The sequence below is a fragment of the Triturus cristatus genome, chromosome 6 (genome assembly GCF_964204655.1).
Source record: "Triturus cristatus chromosome 6, aTriCri1.1, whole genome shotgun sequence".
NCBI classification, from domain to species: domain Eukaryota; kingdom Metazoa; phylum Chordata; class Amphibia; order Caudata; family Salamandridae; genus Triturus; species Triturus cristatus.
The window spans coordinates 442,477,609-442,491,126 of record NC_140589.1 but is presented as its reverse complement, the minus strand read 5'-3'; the positions used below and the strand labels follow the sequence as shown (position 1 = coordinate 442,491,126).

The following is a 13,518-nucleotide window of genomic DNA, read 5'->3' as shown; positions in this document are numbered from 1 at the left end:
AACGGGATTGAGCTGTTGGTCAAAAGATCCCTCACTTACAGACCAGGTAAAACAAGAAAGGAAGTGATCAGACCAAGAAACAGGCAAAGGGTTATCCAGAGAGATAGGGAAGTTAGAGCAGATAGGGTCTAGAATATGTCCACCACCATGGGTAGGAGAGCTGACCCATTGAGTAAGCTGAGCGAGATCAATCGCCTCAAGAAAGGCTCTGGAGTCGCTCAGATCCCGTTGGTCAAGATAAATATTACAATCACCCAGGAAGAGGTATTGTGAAAGGCGTAGTGCGTGGGAGACAAGCAGCTCTCCAAGACCACTCAGAAAAGGACCAGCGTAGCCAGGCGGTCTATATACTAGGGTGCCGGCTAGTGTGGAGTGGGCCAAAAAAACAATGGTACAGTCAAGAAGTTCACACTGATCGAGCGAAGTATTGTTGCTCAATATCACTTCCCAGACATTTCTATAGATAATTGCCACACCACCACCCCTACCACACAGGCGGTCAGCTCGGCAAATCGAATAACCCGCCGGGATAGCCATCTGTGCTATAGGGTTCGATGAGTCATTCATCCAGGTCTCGGTGACAAACAAAAGATCAAGATGAAAGTCCAAAATCAGATCGAAAATATCCTGGTAGTGTTTAGCTAACGAGCGACTATTAATCAGACCTGCTTTTATAATAGGGCGGGCTTTAGAACTAACCTTCCCTCTAACTTGAGGGGATATGCCTCTAGGGGCTTGGCTAAGATTGAAAAGGCATTGAGAGCATGACAGAGGACAATTACAACTCACATCCCAAGTCATGTGGGGCGTGCAGATTGCGGGTCTAAGTGCCAAAAGATCAAGACGGCCGTATATCAGCGGTGCCCCCATGAGGCAACGGGGGGGACATCATGGCTGGCGCTGAACGCTGCCGGAACGCGGACGGGCGCAGACGGGCTTGCCTTGTGCGCGCCTTCGGCGCGCCCGCGGCCCGCCCGCTGCGTGCGTCTGCTGCGCCTCCGTCTGGCGCGCATTAAATGGTTGGCCCGTGTGCGCGAGGCTAGAACGCCTAAGACCCAAAATGGCGGCTCTCAGCGACACAGCGAGGGACCAGGAAGTGAGTACAATACACGAAACACAGTAAAACAGATTAAAATACAGAGTGGGGGGCAGAAAATGGTTAAAAGATAATCAATTTTTAAAGTGCAAGTATGGGGGCTTTGTGCAATTCAGCTGTGCAAAGTAAGCAAAAATATATGTGCAAAAATAGGCAATGAGCAATTTCGACAAGAAGCGCCAGATCAACGTGAGGCGTAATGTCTGCTGTACCTCGAAGCGCTGCGCGTCCGTCTGGCGCGCATTAAATGGTTGTCCCGTGTGCGCGAGGCTAGAACGCCTAAGACCCAAAATGGCGGCTCTCAGCGACACAGCGAGGGACCAGGAAGTGAGTACAATACACGAAACACAGTAAAGCAGATTAAAATACAGAGTGGGGGGCAGAAAATGGTTAAAAGATAATCAATTTTTAAAGTGCAAGTATGGGGGCTTTGTGCAATTCAGCTGTGCAAAGTAAGCAAAAATACATGTACAAAAATAGGCAATGAGCAATTTCGACAAGAAGCGCCAGATCAACGTGAGGCGTAATGTCTGCTGTACCTCGAAGTAGTAGGTTGTTTAGGGTTTGAATGAGCGGATTTTTTGTTTCATTCCATCTAAGATTGAGGTCGCCCAGAATTATGTTGTTAGAGTTGCCGAGTGCGCAATGGGTAATCAGGTCGGAAAGGTGAACCCCGAATTCTGAGGAGTTGCCTGGGGGGTGGTAAAGAAGATGGCAAAGTGTGGGCCTGGTGTCGTGTGTTTTGATGGTGACTGAGAGTCATTCGAAGGAGTTATACAGACAGGAGGAAATTTCCGTGATGGAGATGTTGTTTTTGTGGATGATTGCTATTCCCCCACCTCTTTTCATTTGCCTGTCTTTGTTAATCATTGTGAATCCAGGAGGCACCAGCATGTCCCTGCTGGGGTAGGAGAGATCATTGAGCCAGGTCTCCGTTATGAATGCTATGTCTATATTATGGGAGAGGATGGCTTCTGCGAGTTTGGTTGCATATTTAGAGGCAGATCTGCAGTTAATGAGCATGCAGTTGACGGGGGGTCCTTCCTTGCTCCTGTTCTCAGAGAATTTAGCTCTAGGTAGGAAGGCTAGGTGGGCTGGGGGTCTGGGGATTCTCGAGGGGGGATGTTCACTTCTAAATCCCGTAATTACTTGGATCAAGGATTTGGGGCAGGAATTCGCCGGGGGTCATATGATGAGACTAGGTGGGCTATTTCCTGAGGGGAGAGCAAGGGTGTTGCTCTTCTAGATCTTTAATAGCAGTTATCCCTCTCTTTTCTGTTGGACCAGAATCGGGGTCCAGGGGTACCCTGAGGCTCACTAGGGGGACCATGTGGTTCGCTAGGGGGTGGAACCTTGTCTTGATTGGTTTGGGTGAGACTAGATAGCTCAGTGGGAGGATGTGTGGGCTTTTGGGACAAGGTCAGGTTGGATATAGTTTCGTTCAGGCCTCGGAGCAGGATTTCCAGCTGAGTTTCTAGGAGGATGAGGCGTTGTGTCATGTTATCCAAGGAGGGGGGGGAGGGTGTCTGGGACAGTGATGCCCTTAGGTGAGAGGGGGGGTCCGAGGCTAGAGGGATGGTGTCAGGGGCAGCATTGCCCTTGGGGGAGGGGGGTGGGTCCCTGTAGAGATGGTTGTTGAAGGAGGAGTGTGTGACCCGGTCGTGATGGTTATGAGGGGAGGAGCTGCCAGGTTTGGATGAGGGGGGGTTCAAGGGCAGGGAGAGTGCTTTCTCCAGACAGACGTTGGATTTCGTGTGGTATGAGGGTGGGGTGTGGTTGTAAGAAGGTTGAGCTAGAGGGGGATGCTCCATCCTGGAAGTAGGTATGGGATGGGTGGGGCAGGAGTGGGTGGGTCGTCTGCCAGAGGGGGAGAAATCGACATTCGGGGGTGCCAAGTTGCAGTGGGAGTCTCGGGATGGCGGCGCAGGGTCTCTCAAAGCGGATGTTAGAGGGGTCTGGTGCCTCCCCTGTCGTGGAAGGCTCACTGGGGGGAGGGGTGGGGTCGGTCCTGATCGGGAGGTGGTCACGAGAGCCTCTTTTAATGCATGGAAGAGGGAGTCGAAGACCTCAAGATGAATGCTATTAGCCTGTATCAGGACTGTGCCGTTAGCGAAGATGGTATGGAGATATTGCCGCTCATCGGCTGGTGATTAGAGAGAGAGGTTGCAATTTGTGGCTGTGGGATGTAGTGGTGGCTCTGGAGATGATGAAGTGTGTGTTGAAAATTTGGGACAAGTTGTCAGGTCTTTTTGTGTGGAAAATGAAGTCCATTTTTATCTGGCCTCTAGAGGCGCAATGGTAGGTGTGTACAAATAGCGTTTCGGGGTGTTGTCTGAGTAGTCTGTGCTTGAAGAGTTTCTTCGTTTTGCTGGAGAGGTTAGGGGGGAAAGTGATAGCAAAGGAGTTCGGTCCATGGGGACTCAGATAGTTTGGGGTTTGCGGGGCAGCAGCCAATTGCGTGTTCAGTGGCATTTTTTTCTGTGTTGTGGGGGAAGGCGAGTATTCTCTAATGTGTAATAGGCTGGAGTGATGTGCTGAGGAGAGAGTGTGGTCCAGTCAGGAGGGCAGAGAGCGGGTTGAGGAGACAGGGGGAATGCCTTTCGGTAGAGGGGGGGCAGTGGGGGAGGGGGCATGCTGAGAAGGGCTACTCTGTGCCTGTGTTGGGGATTTGGTGTTGGCCTGATCTCTTGGTGAGGGGGGTCTGTGTCGCTAGAAGTATTCTCAATAGGAGGCAGGGATCTCTCTGTCCGGCTGTGATCGAATATCAGAGATTTACATCCCGGGTGGGGATAGCGAGGGTGCATACGTTGCCCTACATCAGCGTGAGGACCTGGGTCTCAAATGACCCCTAGGTACATATCGTAGGGCTCACGGTAGTCCAAGATCTTCTAGATGCCTATAGCCGGTCGATTTTTGTTTCACTTCTGGCGACCAGTAGTGGATCAGGCATCAGGGGCTTGGGTCATAGTGTCAGTTTCATTGATAGGTTTTGTAAATTTTTATAAATCACAAATGGTCATGGCGACCATCACATTCTACATGATATGTATTCCAAGTGAGCGTGCAATGATCAGCAGGCAGTTGATCTTTCCAGATGTGTTAGCGATGGCCTTGTTGGTGGTTTTGATCGATGTGGTGTGGCTAGTGGCCTTGGTGGGGGTGGTTTCTTTACTGATGCAGGTAAAGTAGAATTCTCTGCAGGAAAATGGGCCTTCGTGGTCCTGGGGGATACATGGTCACAATTGCTGTTGTCCTGGTGTCTAGGGTTCAGGGCTCAAAGTTTGCTCGAGGTGAAGCGGTGGAGGTCCATGTTAGTAGGGATCCTGGTACTGGATATGGTCCAGGAGCGTGTGCAGCATGCCCTCTGCTTGTGTCAGCCACTTATTAGCAATGGATTGTCAGTGTGTGGATTTGGAAGCATACATCTCTCCCGTTGGATTCAGATTGCAAGGTAAGTACTTCCACACCCTTTGATACTGTCGTGTAGCTCCTATGATAGTTATACAGGATCTGCACGTTTGGACAGCATACACTGTAGGATTGGTGACAGACTGACTCTGAACACCCCCACCGGGTATGTTGGCCTTTTGTACCAACTAGCTCACAGTGCCACTTGGATCCCCTCTTACCAAGAAGAGAATAGTTTTTGGCAACCATTGAACATGACAACCCTGATCCCTCAGGACCGTGGAAACAATGTACTACTTTTCGCTCAGTCACTCGTGCTTACTTAGTTTCTCTCAGATAGATACACACAATAAACAGGCTGGGCATTTTCAATAAGTATTTATTGAACAGTTGTTATTCTGGTGTAAAAGAGATGAGATGCAACGACTGTGAGACAGTATAAGATATAAATGATTAGCAGTACTATAAAGGTAAATGGATGGTATAGTTCTACCATCTTACAATAATCATGAATACGTACGAGTATATAAAACACATGATAAAAAGATGTGTACTCCTACGATGCCTCCCTAACTAGATGTACCTACATGTACCTAGCATGTGTATAGGTGTTAAGCCTAGAATCCCTTTAGGATTTAGGCAACCCCATTACCTGAAGTGATAGACTGTGGGACCCCGTCTTTGTCTCGAGTTGGACACCCCACGAGGGATGTTATTCCACTGCGAGCTGCAGTGTCTGCATGCAGGAACCTCAGCGTCTCTGGTCAGTGTGTCTGCTGGGAAGTCTCGGTCTCCTCTCCCTCTCTTAGAAAGATGTGATGTATATATACCCATAGGTCTGCCCAGGGGTCCTACCTAGCTATATTACTGTGTCGGCCTAATGATGATGTCGGGCATGAACTTTATACATCGATATTATACAGGAGATGATAATCCTGCTGTGCTTCCAAGAATCCTCATGCATAATGTATGAGATTTTGAACTAGGGAAAACCCCCGTTCTGAATGCAGGGTCATATCTAGGTAAAAGGTCAGTTCCTGTAAACCGTTATAAGCTTAATGTAGGTAAGAATATAGGTGAAGGGTAATGGAGTTACTGGGGCCTATATTATGGTACCTTTATGGAATATAACAATACCCTTTGACAAATGCTCCTAACATTTTTTAGGAATTTACATATTTAAATTTCTATGGGTACACCAAGTTGTGTCCATTGCTGGGATCCCAGATCGCATACAAATCTGACAGGTGTAAAAAAAATTAAAGGAGGAAGGGGTTGCAAAAATCTTTGATTTGCTAACTTTAGCATCATTTGACATATTTGCACAAATGTCAAGATGCCTGTATTGGCTCTAACGTGCAAGCTGCATTTACAGTTGGTGGCGAGAAAAAATTAGAGATTGGCTACCTGCGGCAAACCTCTTTTGCACAGAGCCAACAATTACATGCAGTAGTGATTAGCAATAAGATGGGTTTATGCAGCCAATCTCCACTGCACACAACCTCAGTCAAGCAGAACAGTGTGGGTAGGCAGCAACATGAGAATATGCCATTATTTTCCATCACCACTCGTATCCCCCACTTAGCATATATAACGGCACCAGCAGACACATGTTTAGTTTTCCATTTAAAACTCCACAGATAATGTGAAGTTATGATTGTTTTCATCCTAACACCTTAATGAGTATTCAAAAAAATGATAACATTTACGTAAAATAAAGTTAAAGCTCAGGTAAGATTCTAAAATAAAACTGAAAAAACACTTACATTCCTCAGTTATAGATAACTGTGGAAACCATAGCTTGTACATCGCTTCACACACACGTGCAACGCATCCTTAATGAAGTGTTATTGCTTGCTTTATCATAAATTTGTTCAGAATGTTTCAAGAAATTAGTAATTAAAATGTCTCCGGCTGGACGCAAAGAGGTTACATATTAGAAATAGCTCAACTCCTAAGCCATGCATTTCCATAAATCCGGTTTCATAGACTTCTGCAATTCTGAAAATTAACAAAATTACACTGATCTGATCTGTTTCTTTTCACACTCTCCATTGCAGACGGACAGCCAGATGTGCAAAACTGGAACGATCTGATTGGCTGGCTGCAACTCTGAGAAAAATGTTGTATTCCCTATTACAAGATGGAGGGGACTGGGTCCCTGCACCCTGGAATACATTCTGAGAGGGCATTTAAGGGGGCAGAGTGACCAACAGGCCCTGTGGTAAGGACTTCCCTGTGTTTAAAGGAAAAATAAATTATTTTTCCGATGGAGTTTGTTACACCAAGTCTTAATGTGTTCTTCCCCCAAACATTTTGCCTCGCCTTCTCTATTTTGCTGAACTTATTTTTGTTGGCCTTGTAACTCTGTACACTTTACTCCGCTAACCAGTGCTTAATGGTTAATTTTGCTTATACCCAACTGGCATATTTAATTTACTTATAAGTTCCTTATAGAGTGGTATACCTTATGCTCATAGCCTGTAAATTAAATGCTACCAATAGGCTTGCAGCACTTATAGTGCCACCCACTTAAGTAGCACCTTAAAAACATGTCCTGGGCCTGCCACTACAGCCTGAATGTAGTTTTAAACTGTCATGTCAACTTGGCATTAAAACCCCATTGCCACACCTTAAAATCCACTTTTATTATGTATAGGTGACCCCTAAGGTAGGTACTAGGTTGCCAAAAGGGCAGGGTGCTATGTGATTAAAAGTTTGGACATTTACTTTTAAGTTGTACATGTCCTGGTAGTGAAAAATTCCCAAATTCGTTTTTCCACTACTGTGAGGTCTACCATTCCTATAGAATAGCATCAGAGTTCCTTTATTACACTTAATAAGCTGTAATTTCCAGATGATAGTAGGTAGCTGTATCATGTTTGGTGTCTTTGGAATTATAATGAAAAAACATATTTAATGGTAAAGTAGTTTTTTTGTTACGAATTTGAAAAATAAACTTTTAAAAAGTTTGACATAGAAGAGCAACCCAATATTCTCTTTTGGGCTTGGGTATTGAACGTTAGGTAAGGAACACTGCCAACAAAGGATTGTTTCGAATGAAAACATTTTCAAATCAATCTATTAATCATTTAAGATGTCAGATCATGGCATCAGAACTCAATTCACATTTATGTGTCTAATTTCTCATGAAAAAGAGAAAATAAATTTCAAAACATAGGCGTATGTCTTATTCTCAAATTTACATTGTGTAAGCTCGAAAACTACAATCAAATAGGGGTCTGCAAGCCAATCTCCATTTAAATTAGCAATAAAACTATACTCCTTTTTTACATTAAGTTATATGCCAATGTATATTAAAACCCACTATCAAAAATATAGTACAAATGTCACATACCTTTCTACAACATTTTTGAAACTTTCAAAACCCACTTTCAAAATGATATTGTACAAAGGTCACAGCATGAAGCTGACAGGTTCGCATCACTCTTACTCTTGATCTAGCACTGCTCTCAGAGAATTATCACAGCTGTAGTAGCCAACAGTGTGCATGAATGAGACCAGTGGTCCTTGTTTACACTATCCTCAAGCAAGACACATTTTCAAAAACAAGCTCACTACATGCAAAAAAAAAAAGTTTAGCCCATTCTCAAAGTGTGATGTTTTACACAACTTAGTTTCATGTATAGAAGGGCAATCTTTTTCAATTTACAATATTCTAAAGGTGGATAAGTTACAAGTGTTTGTGTAATGTGAACTAGACTAGGAAACAAAAATGAGGTAAATATCTTGGAAAGTACTCAGGGTAACATTTTAACTGACATCCCCAAAGCCAAATGTAATGTTTAGTAGGCCTGGGCGAAAATTTCGTTCCGTTCGCGGAAATTGCGATAATTTGACATTTTCGCGTTCCGCGGAGAGCGCGAAAATGTCAAAAATTCTGGTTTCCGCAGCTTGGCGATAATTTGTTTCTTGCTCGCGCTATAAAATAATACATTCTCGCGCGCGCGCGATCGCCTTACCTGAATCCCTGCATTCGCCGACAAGTTTTCTTGATCCGGTCGCGTTCTCCATGAGATGTTGTATTGTTTTTAGCCATTTGCGCTGTCTCGCGACAGTTCGCGCCCGCAGTGACGTCATGCATCGCGCGATCACGTCTTTCTTCTCGCGATCATGCACCACGAGAAAACTCAAAACAAGATGACCGCGCCCGCAAGCAACCACATGGGTAAGTTGGCGACCCGCAACCATGCAGAAAATCTCGCGAACATGCCGGAAAAAAACTTTCGCATCTTCGCGATATTTCCGCTTGTTTGCGATAATTTTAAACATTTTCGCGATGATTTGCGAAAGTTAATTTCGCAAATTCCGCCCACCCCTAATGTTTAGCATCATCTTATTCAGCAAAGACGATAAATACTGAAAGGGTAAAACAGTAAAATGCTCCCTCCGCGACATATTGAAGCCAGGCCTATTGCTGTGCTAATACTTGTTTGAGGTATCTAGATGTTATAATTTCTATATAAGGTTTAGCGTGGGAATGATTTGTTAAGGTCAGTACAGGAATGAAGAAGTGGTCTGACCAACACAACTTGGGAATGTTAAACATTTGTATGTGGTATTTCTTTATAAAAAATCAGGACCAGGGCAGAGCTTTTAATGTGAGTTTCAAAGTGAAATGTTATAGTAGGCAACTCTCTTGCACGAACGATTGAAGGTGAGCAGTTCATCATTTCCACAAAGGAAGATTAAATCTAGCAGGAAAATCTGATCTCAAGTGGAGATAAGCTGGTCAGTGCTGTAAGCAAAGAACTCGGCAACAGAAATTTCTTGTTTTCAGGTGGGCAGTATAGGATATTCATCTTCAGTGGTTTAGGTGTTTGTAATCTCTACTGTGAGCCATTGAAATGAGGAGGAGTTTATTGATGTAATCAGTTTCGATTCAAAGGACTCATTGTGCATAATGACAGAAATCACCAGTTTTCTTTTGCTCTATTTAAATGGAAGATGCTCTATCCTATTTGTGGGATACTTTTAAACCATGGTATGAGCAGAACCAGGTGTTGATTAGTGCAATAGAATCAAAGTCAAAGTCTTGGGTGAGGGCAAATAAGAAAGTTGCATTAGAGACCACTGGCCTACAATTCGGCTGGGCTGACTTCATGTGAAGTGTAGGATGTTGATCTTTGACCTGAGAGCATGTGAGTCTCCTGAGATGTAGTGACTAAGCAAAAAGTACTGTACTGTTTCCACGATACCTGAGGGGTCAGAGCTGCATCTAAAATGTAAAATTTTAGGCAGTTTAAATGTTATTTAAAACAAGATTAGGTTCATCTTTGATGAAAAATATACAAAAAGAAAAAACTATATAGCTAAGTCTTTTAGATGACAGTGAGGCTGCATCTCGGATCTGAAGATCATTCTGGTGGAATGTCTTAGCAGGGTATTTGGTTTTTTACTGCTGTGAGGTATTTGCTGAACCTACAGCTCAACTGGATATTAGAGCCATCTCAGCAAGCATTCAAGGCTTGACAGCAAGTTCTAATGTTCAACGAGTGAAAAAATGTTTAACGGGCCCATTCCATCATCCTTGAATTCAAGGCAAGCTCATAGATAAAGCATTGATTATTCTAAATGGCGTTGGCACAACCTACAGCTGGGGTCAGGATCTTTTGGCTTCCATGGAGATGTGTCCTTTGATGAAAATTGCCCAAATTGATGTTACAGAAGCATCATTTTTGTTTTAGCGGAGTAAAGTTGCTGCACTTAGTCTTGAGGTCTATGCTGTTTGGAGGAATTAATATTAGACCAATTGACAGGTCAGCTTTAAGGCTCTTGGGGTCCACTTCTTTGTCATGGGAACAAGGGTGTACAGGTACATTCTTCAGGGTACGTTTCAGGTCACAGACATCAGGTCCAGTCTTTTTCTGTTGTTCCACAGGTCCAGAAGTGATCTGAAGATGATACTGTGGGTGCCTCATTTATGCCAATTGTCAGTTTATTGATATGAAAAACTCATTGCCACCCCATATCAAATGGGATAAAAGTTCCTGGGGTTACCCTACTCTCTTTTGTAGTACTTCCTGTGTGTTCTACTGCAAACAAAACCAATTTGGCAGAGCCTTTCTACCCCTGTCAATAGCTCCTATGTACATTCTTGAGGTTTGACCAGGGGAATGAGCAACACCTCCTGTGTGGTCACTCTAAATGGTTCTGGGGGCAACTCCTTTTCCATTGGGGCTGATCCAGACTGGCTAGGAGGGAAAAAAAGAAGGGCAGACCCAGGTCTTAGGTGCAACTGCCTGCGACAGGGTAGGTCTCTTTGTAGTTAATCTAGTTCATAGATGGGGCCCAGATGGTCATCCTGCCAAAGAAACAGATCAACTTCCCATACTCAAGACCTTTTTCTCACCTCTGGGAGCAAGTTCACATCTCATTAAGGTAGCTATTCTTCTCCTGGAAGCTAGCACAAATAAATTTGCAGTAAATACCTGCACCACTGTGTTACATATGGTAGCCCTGTAGTCATGTTTGCACAGTCACAGCAGTGAATGGCACAATGTGTACTGCAACCCACTGGTGATATTTAGCTTACAAGTCCTAGTGCACTTCAGGTAGACTATACAAGAGACTTATAGGTAATCTAGATATGCCAATTAGGGGTATGCCAATTTCATCAATGTAAAAGGGGGGAGCATAGGCACTTTACCATTGGTTAGCAGGGGTAAAGAGCGCAGAGCTCTACAGCCAGCAAAACCAGTGAAGGCACACAAAGCAAAAAATGATAATTTATAACAAGGGCATATGCTTTTGCCTTTAAGAAGGTTTAATGCTCTTGAAAGGTGACAAGGTGTCAAACATTATGAACTGATTTGAATTGGAGCTTACAATTTCAACCCTTATGTTTAATAATGAAGCAGGCTACTTATTTATTGATTTTTCGATCTGACCATTATGATTTTAGTTTTCACCAAACTGATCTCCTAATTTTTGTTGGTACAATAAATTCCCAGTTCATTCGGTAGTTGATATAAACTGATCAGAGTATTGTCCATAAGCAAAGTATTATCCACCTGTTGTAGGTTTAGTAGATCCTGTTGGGTTAACTTTAGCCGATCTGATTTTACATTGTTTAGGGCATCTTTAAGGTCTGTTGTGAAGAGGTTGAAAAGCATGGGAGCCAGGGAGTGACTCTGTTTATGCCCATTTGCTGTGTAGATTTTTCAGCATATTGCGCCTTGATCACTGATTTTGATTCAAACCCATGTCTCTGGATGTAAGAGTTTTTATAACTTTCAGAATACAGATAGGTACCAACCATTTAGACAGTTAGAAGCACAGAAGCTGTCATGATACTTTAAAAGGTTGTTTTTGTCTGTATGGATTTTGAGATTAGGACTGAACATGTTGTAATGTTTTGGCAAGTCTCCTTACTGTCTCAAAAGCCAGTTTGTGAGAAGTGGATTAATTTCTGTTCTTCCATCTACTTTTCTAGATCTTGTAATATACTTTTAGCAAATTATTTAGCTTCTTATCTAGCAAGGCTATCAGCCTGTAGTTTAAAGGGTTGGTTGTGTCTGTAACTTAGCAGTAAGATTGATCTCTGCCAAGATTCTGGGATTGTGTGAAAATGTAGACATTTGTTAAAGAAATCGATCACCAAGTTTGATCAAAAGCAAGGATTGAGTTTGAAAAGAGTAGCTGGAAGGCGATTGAACCGGGGGCACTTCCTTTTCTCCCCTTCTCAATGATAGCAGAGATTGCCTTGATGGTTTTCCACTCAGTTTGTTCAGGGGGGCCTAGATTATTTGTCAGGACTTCATTGTTGGTCAAAATCAATGATGGCCAAACCTTAAAGTCACCTGACGATGAAGAGTTATTGTCCGGTTGGGTGAAGTATAGTTATTGAAAGAAGAGAATCCAGTTGCAGGTTGATGATATACTTGTGTTGGTTGATAAGGGCCCAAATTGCTTTAGGATACTTTTGTTGCAGGAACGTAGTAAAAGGTTCCAGAATTTCTTCTGCACCATTTTTTTGCTTTCCAAATAGCTAGTTTGTAATCTTTCTTGATTTGTTTTTCACTTTTTGAGTCTGCTTTGAGTCCATTGGATGTTTGAACAGACATCCTTTTTCCTGCTAAGTCATTTTTTTTCTTAGTTGAATGATTTGTTCAGGTCATTGTGTTTTTTTTTTATTTATGATGGTTTTGTTGATTGTTTTTCATGCAGGCCTTTTGATATTTACATACTGCTCCTATAGTGTTATTTGTTTGGAATCAATGATATTGCCTCGCTGCTGAAAGAGCAACAATCCTAATAGGATCTTTTCTGATTTAATGAGCAATTCTGATTCTTTGCCTTTCCAGTTCACTCACTTTAGGGTTTCAGAATTAATATTTATGAGATAAAACTTAGCTTTTTTATGGAAGTGTTATTGTTTGATATCAAGATTATCTGAGGGAGATAGTATGTTGTTGTTTAGGTGTAAATGGACTGGACCAAGAGGCTTGTTAACAGGGTGATTATTTATCAAGAAAGGTGGTGATTCCATGAGGGCAGTGGGTTTGCTGTGTGGCAATTATGTGGTCTGTGTCAGTTTGAGAGGTTGGAGGTTTTGGTACCAAAAACATGAATTATTTGGGCATGATTTCTAAATTTATTCCCTGACGTTGGTTAGTAATTGGAAAATGGGGGAAGGTTCTTTGATGAGAGATACAGTCAGTAGAGGTGGTAGGCATGGTATCAGTGTTGACATCCATAGCTGTGATAGAAGGTTTCAGGTTCTTCAGAATAACAAACAATGTGGTTAAGATATGGAGGTTGATATCCAAGCATTGAATCATTACCTTCCCATTTCAATATAAATCAATGTGTATGTCACATTACTGGTATTGGAGTAAGATGACCGTGCTTCCCCTTTTAACATGGTCAAACTGACATATTTGACTTGCCTATAAGCCCTTAGTATATGGTGTAGAAGATACACCCAGGGCCTAGAAGTTAAATGCCAGCTGTACACTGTAGCATTTTTGCACCATCCACAGATCGTGCCT

At 43.1% G+C, this 13,518-nt stretch overlaps 1 protein-coding gene across 1 annotated transcript in view; it reads right to left on the bottom strand.

The window, feature by feature from the left end:
* Positions 1–13,518, bottom strand: part of HCRTR2 (hypocretin receptor 2) — a 1,486,247-nt gene that overhangs the window by 1,405,991 nt on the left and 66,738 nt on the right. The window lies entirely within an intron of this gene.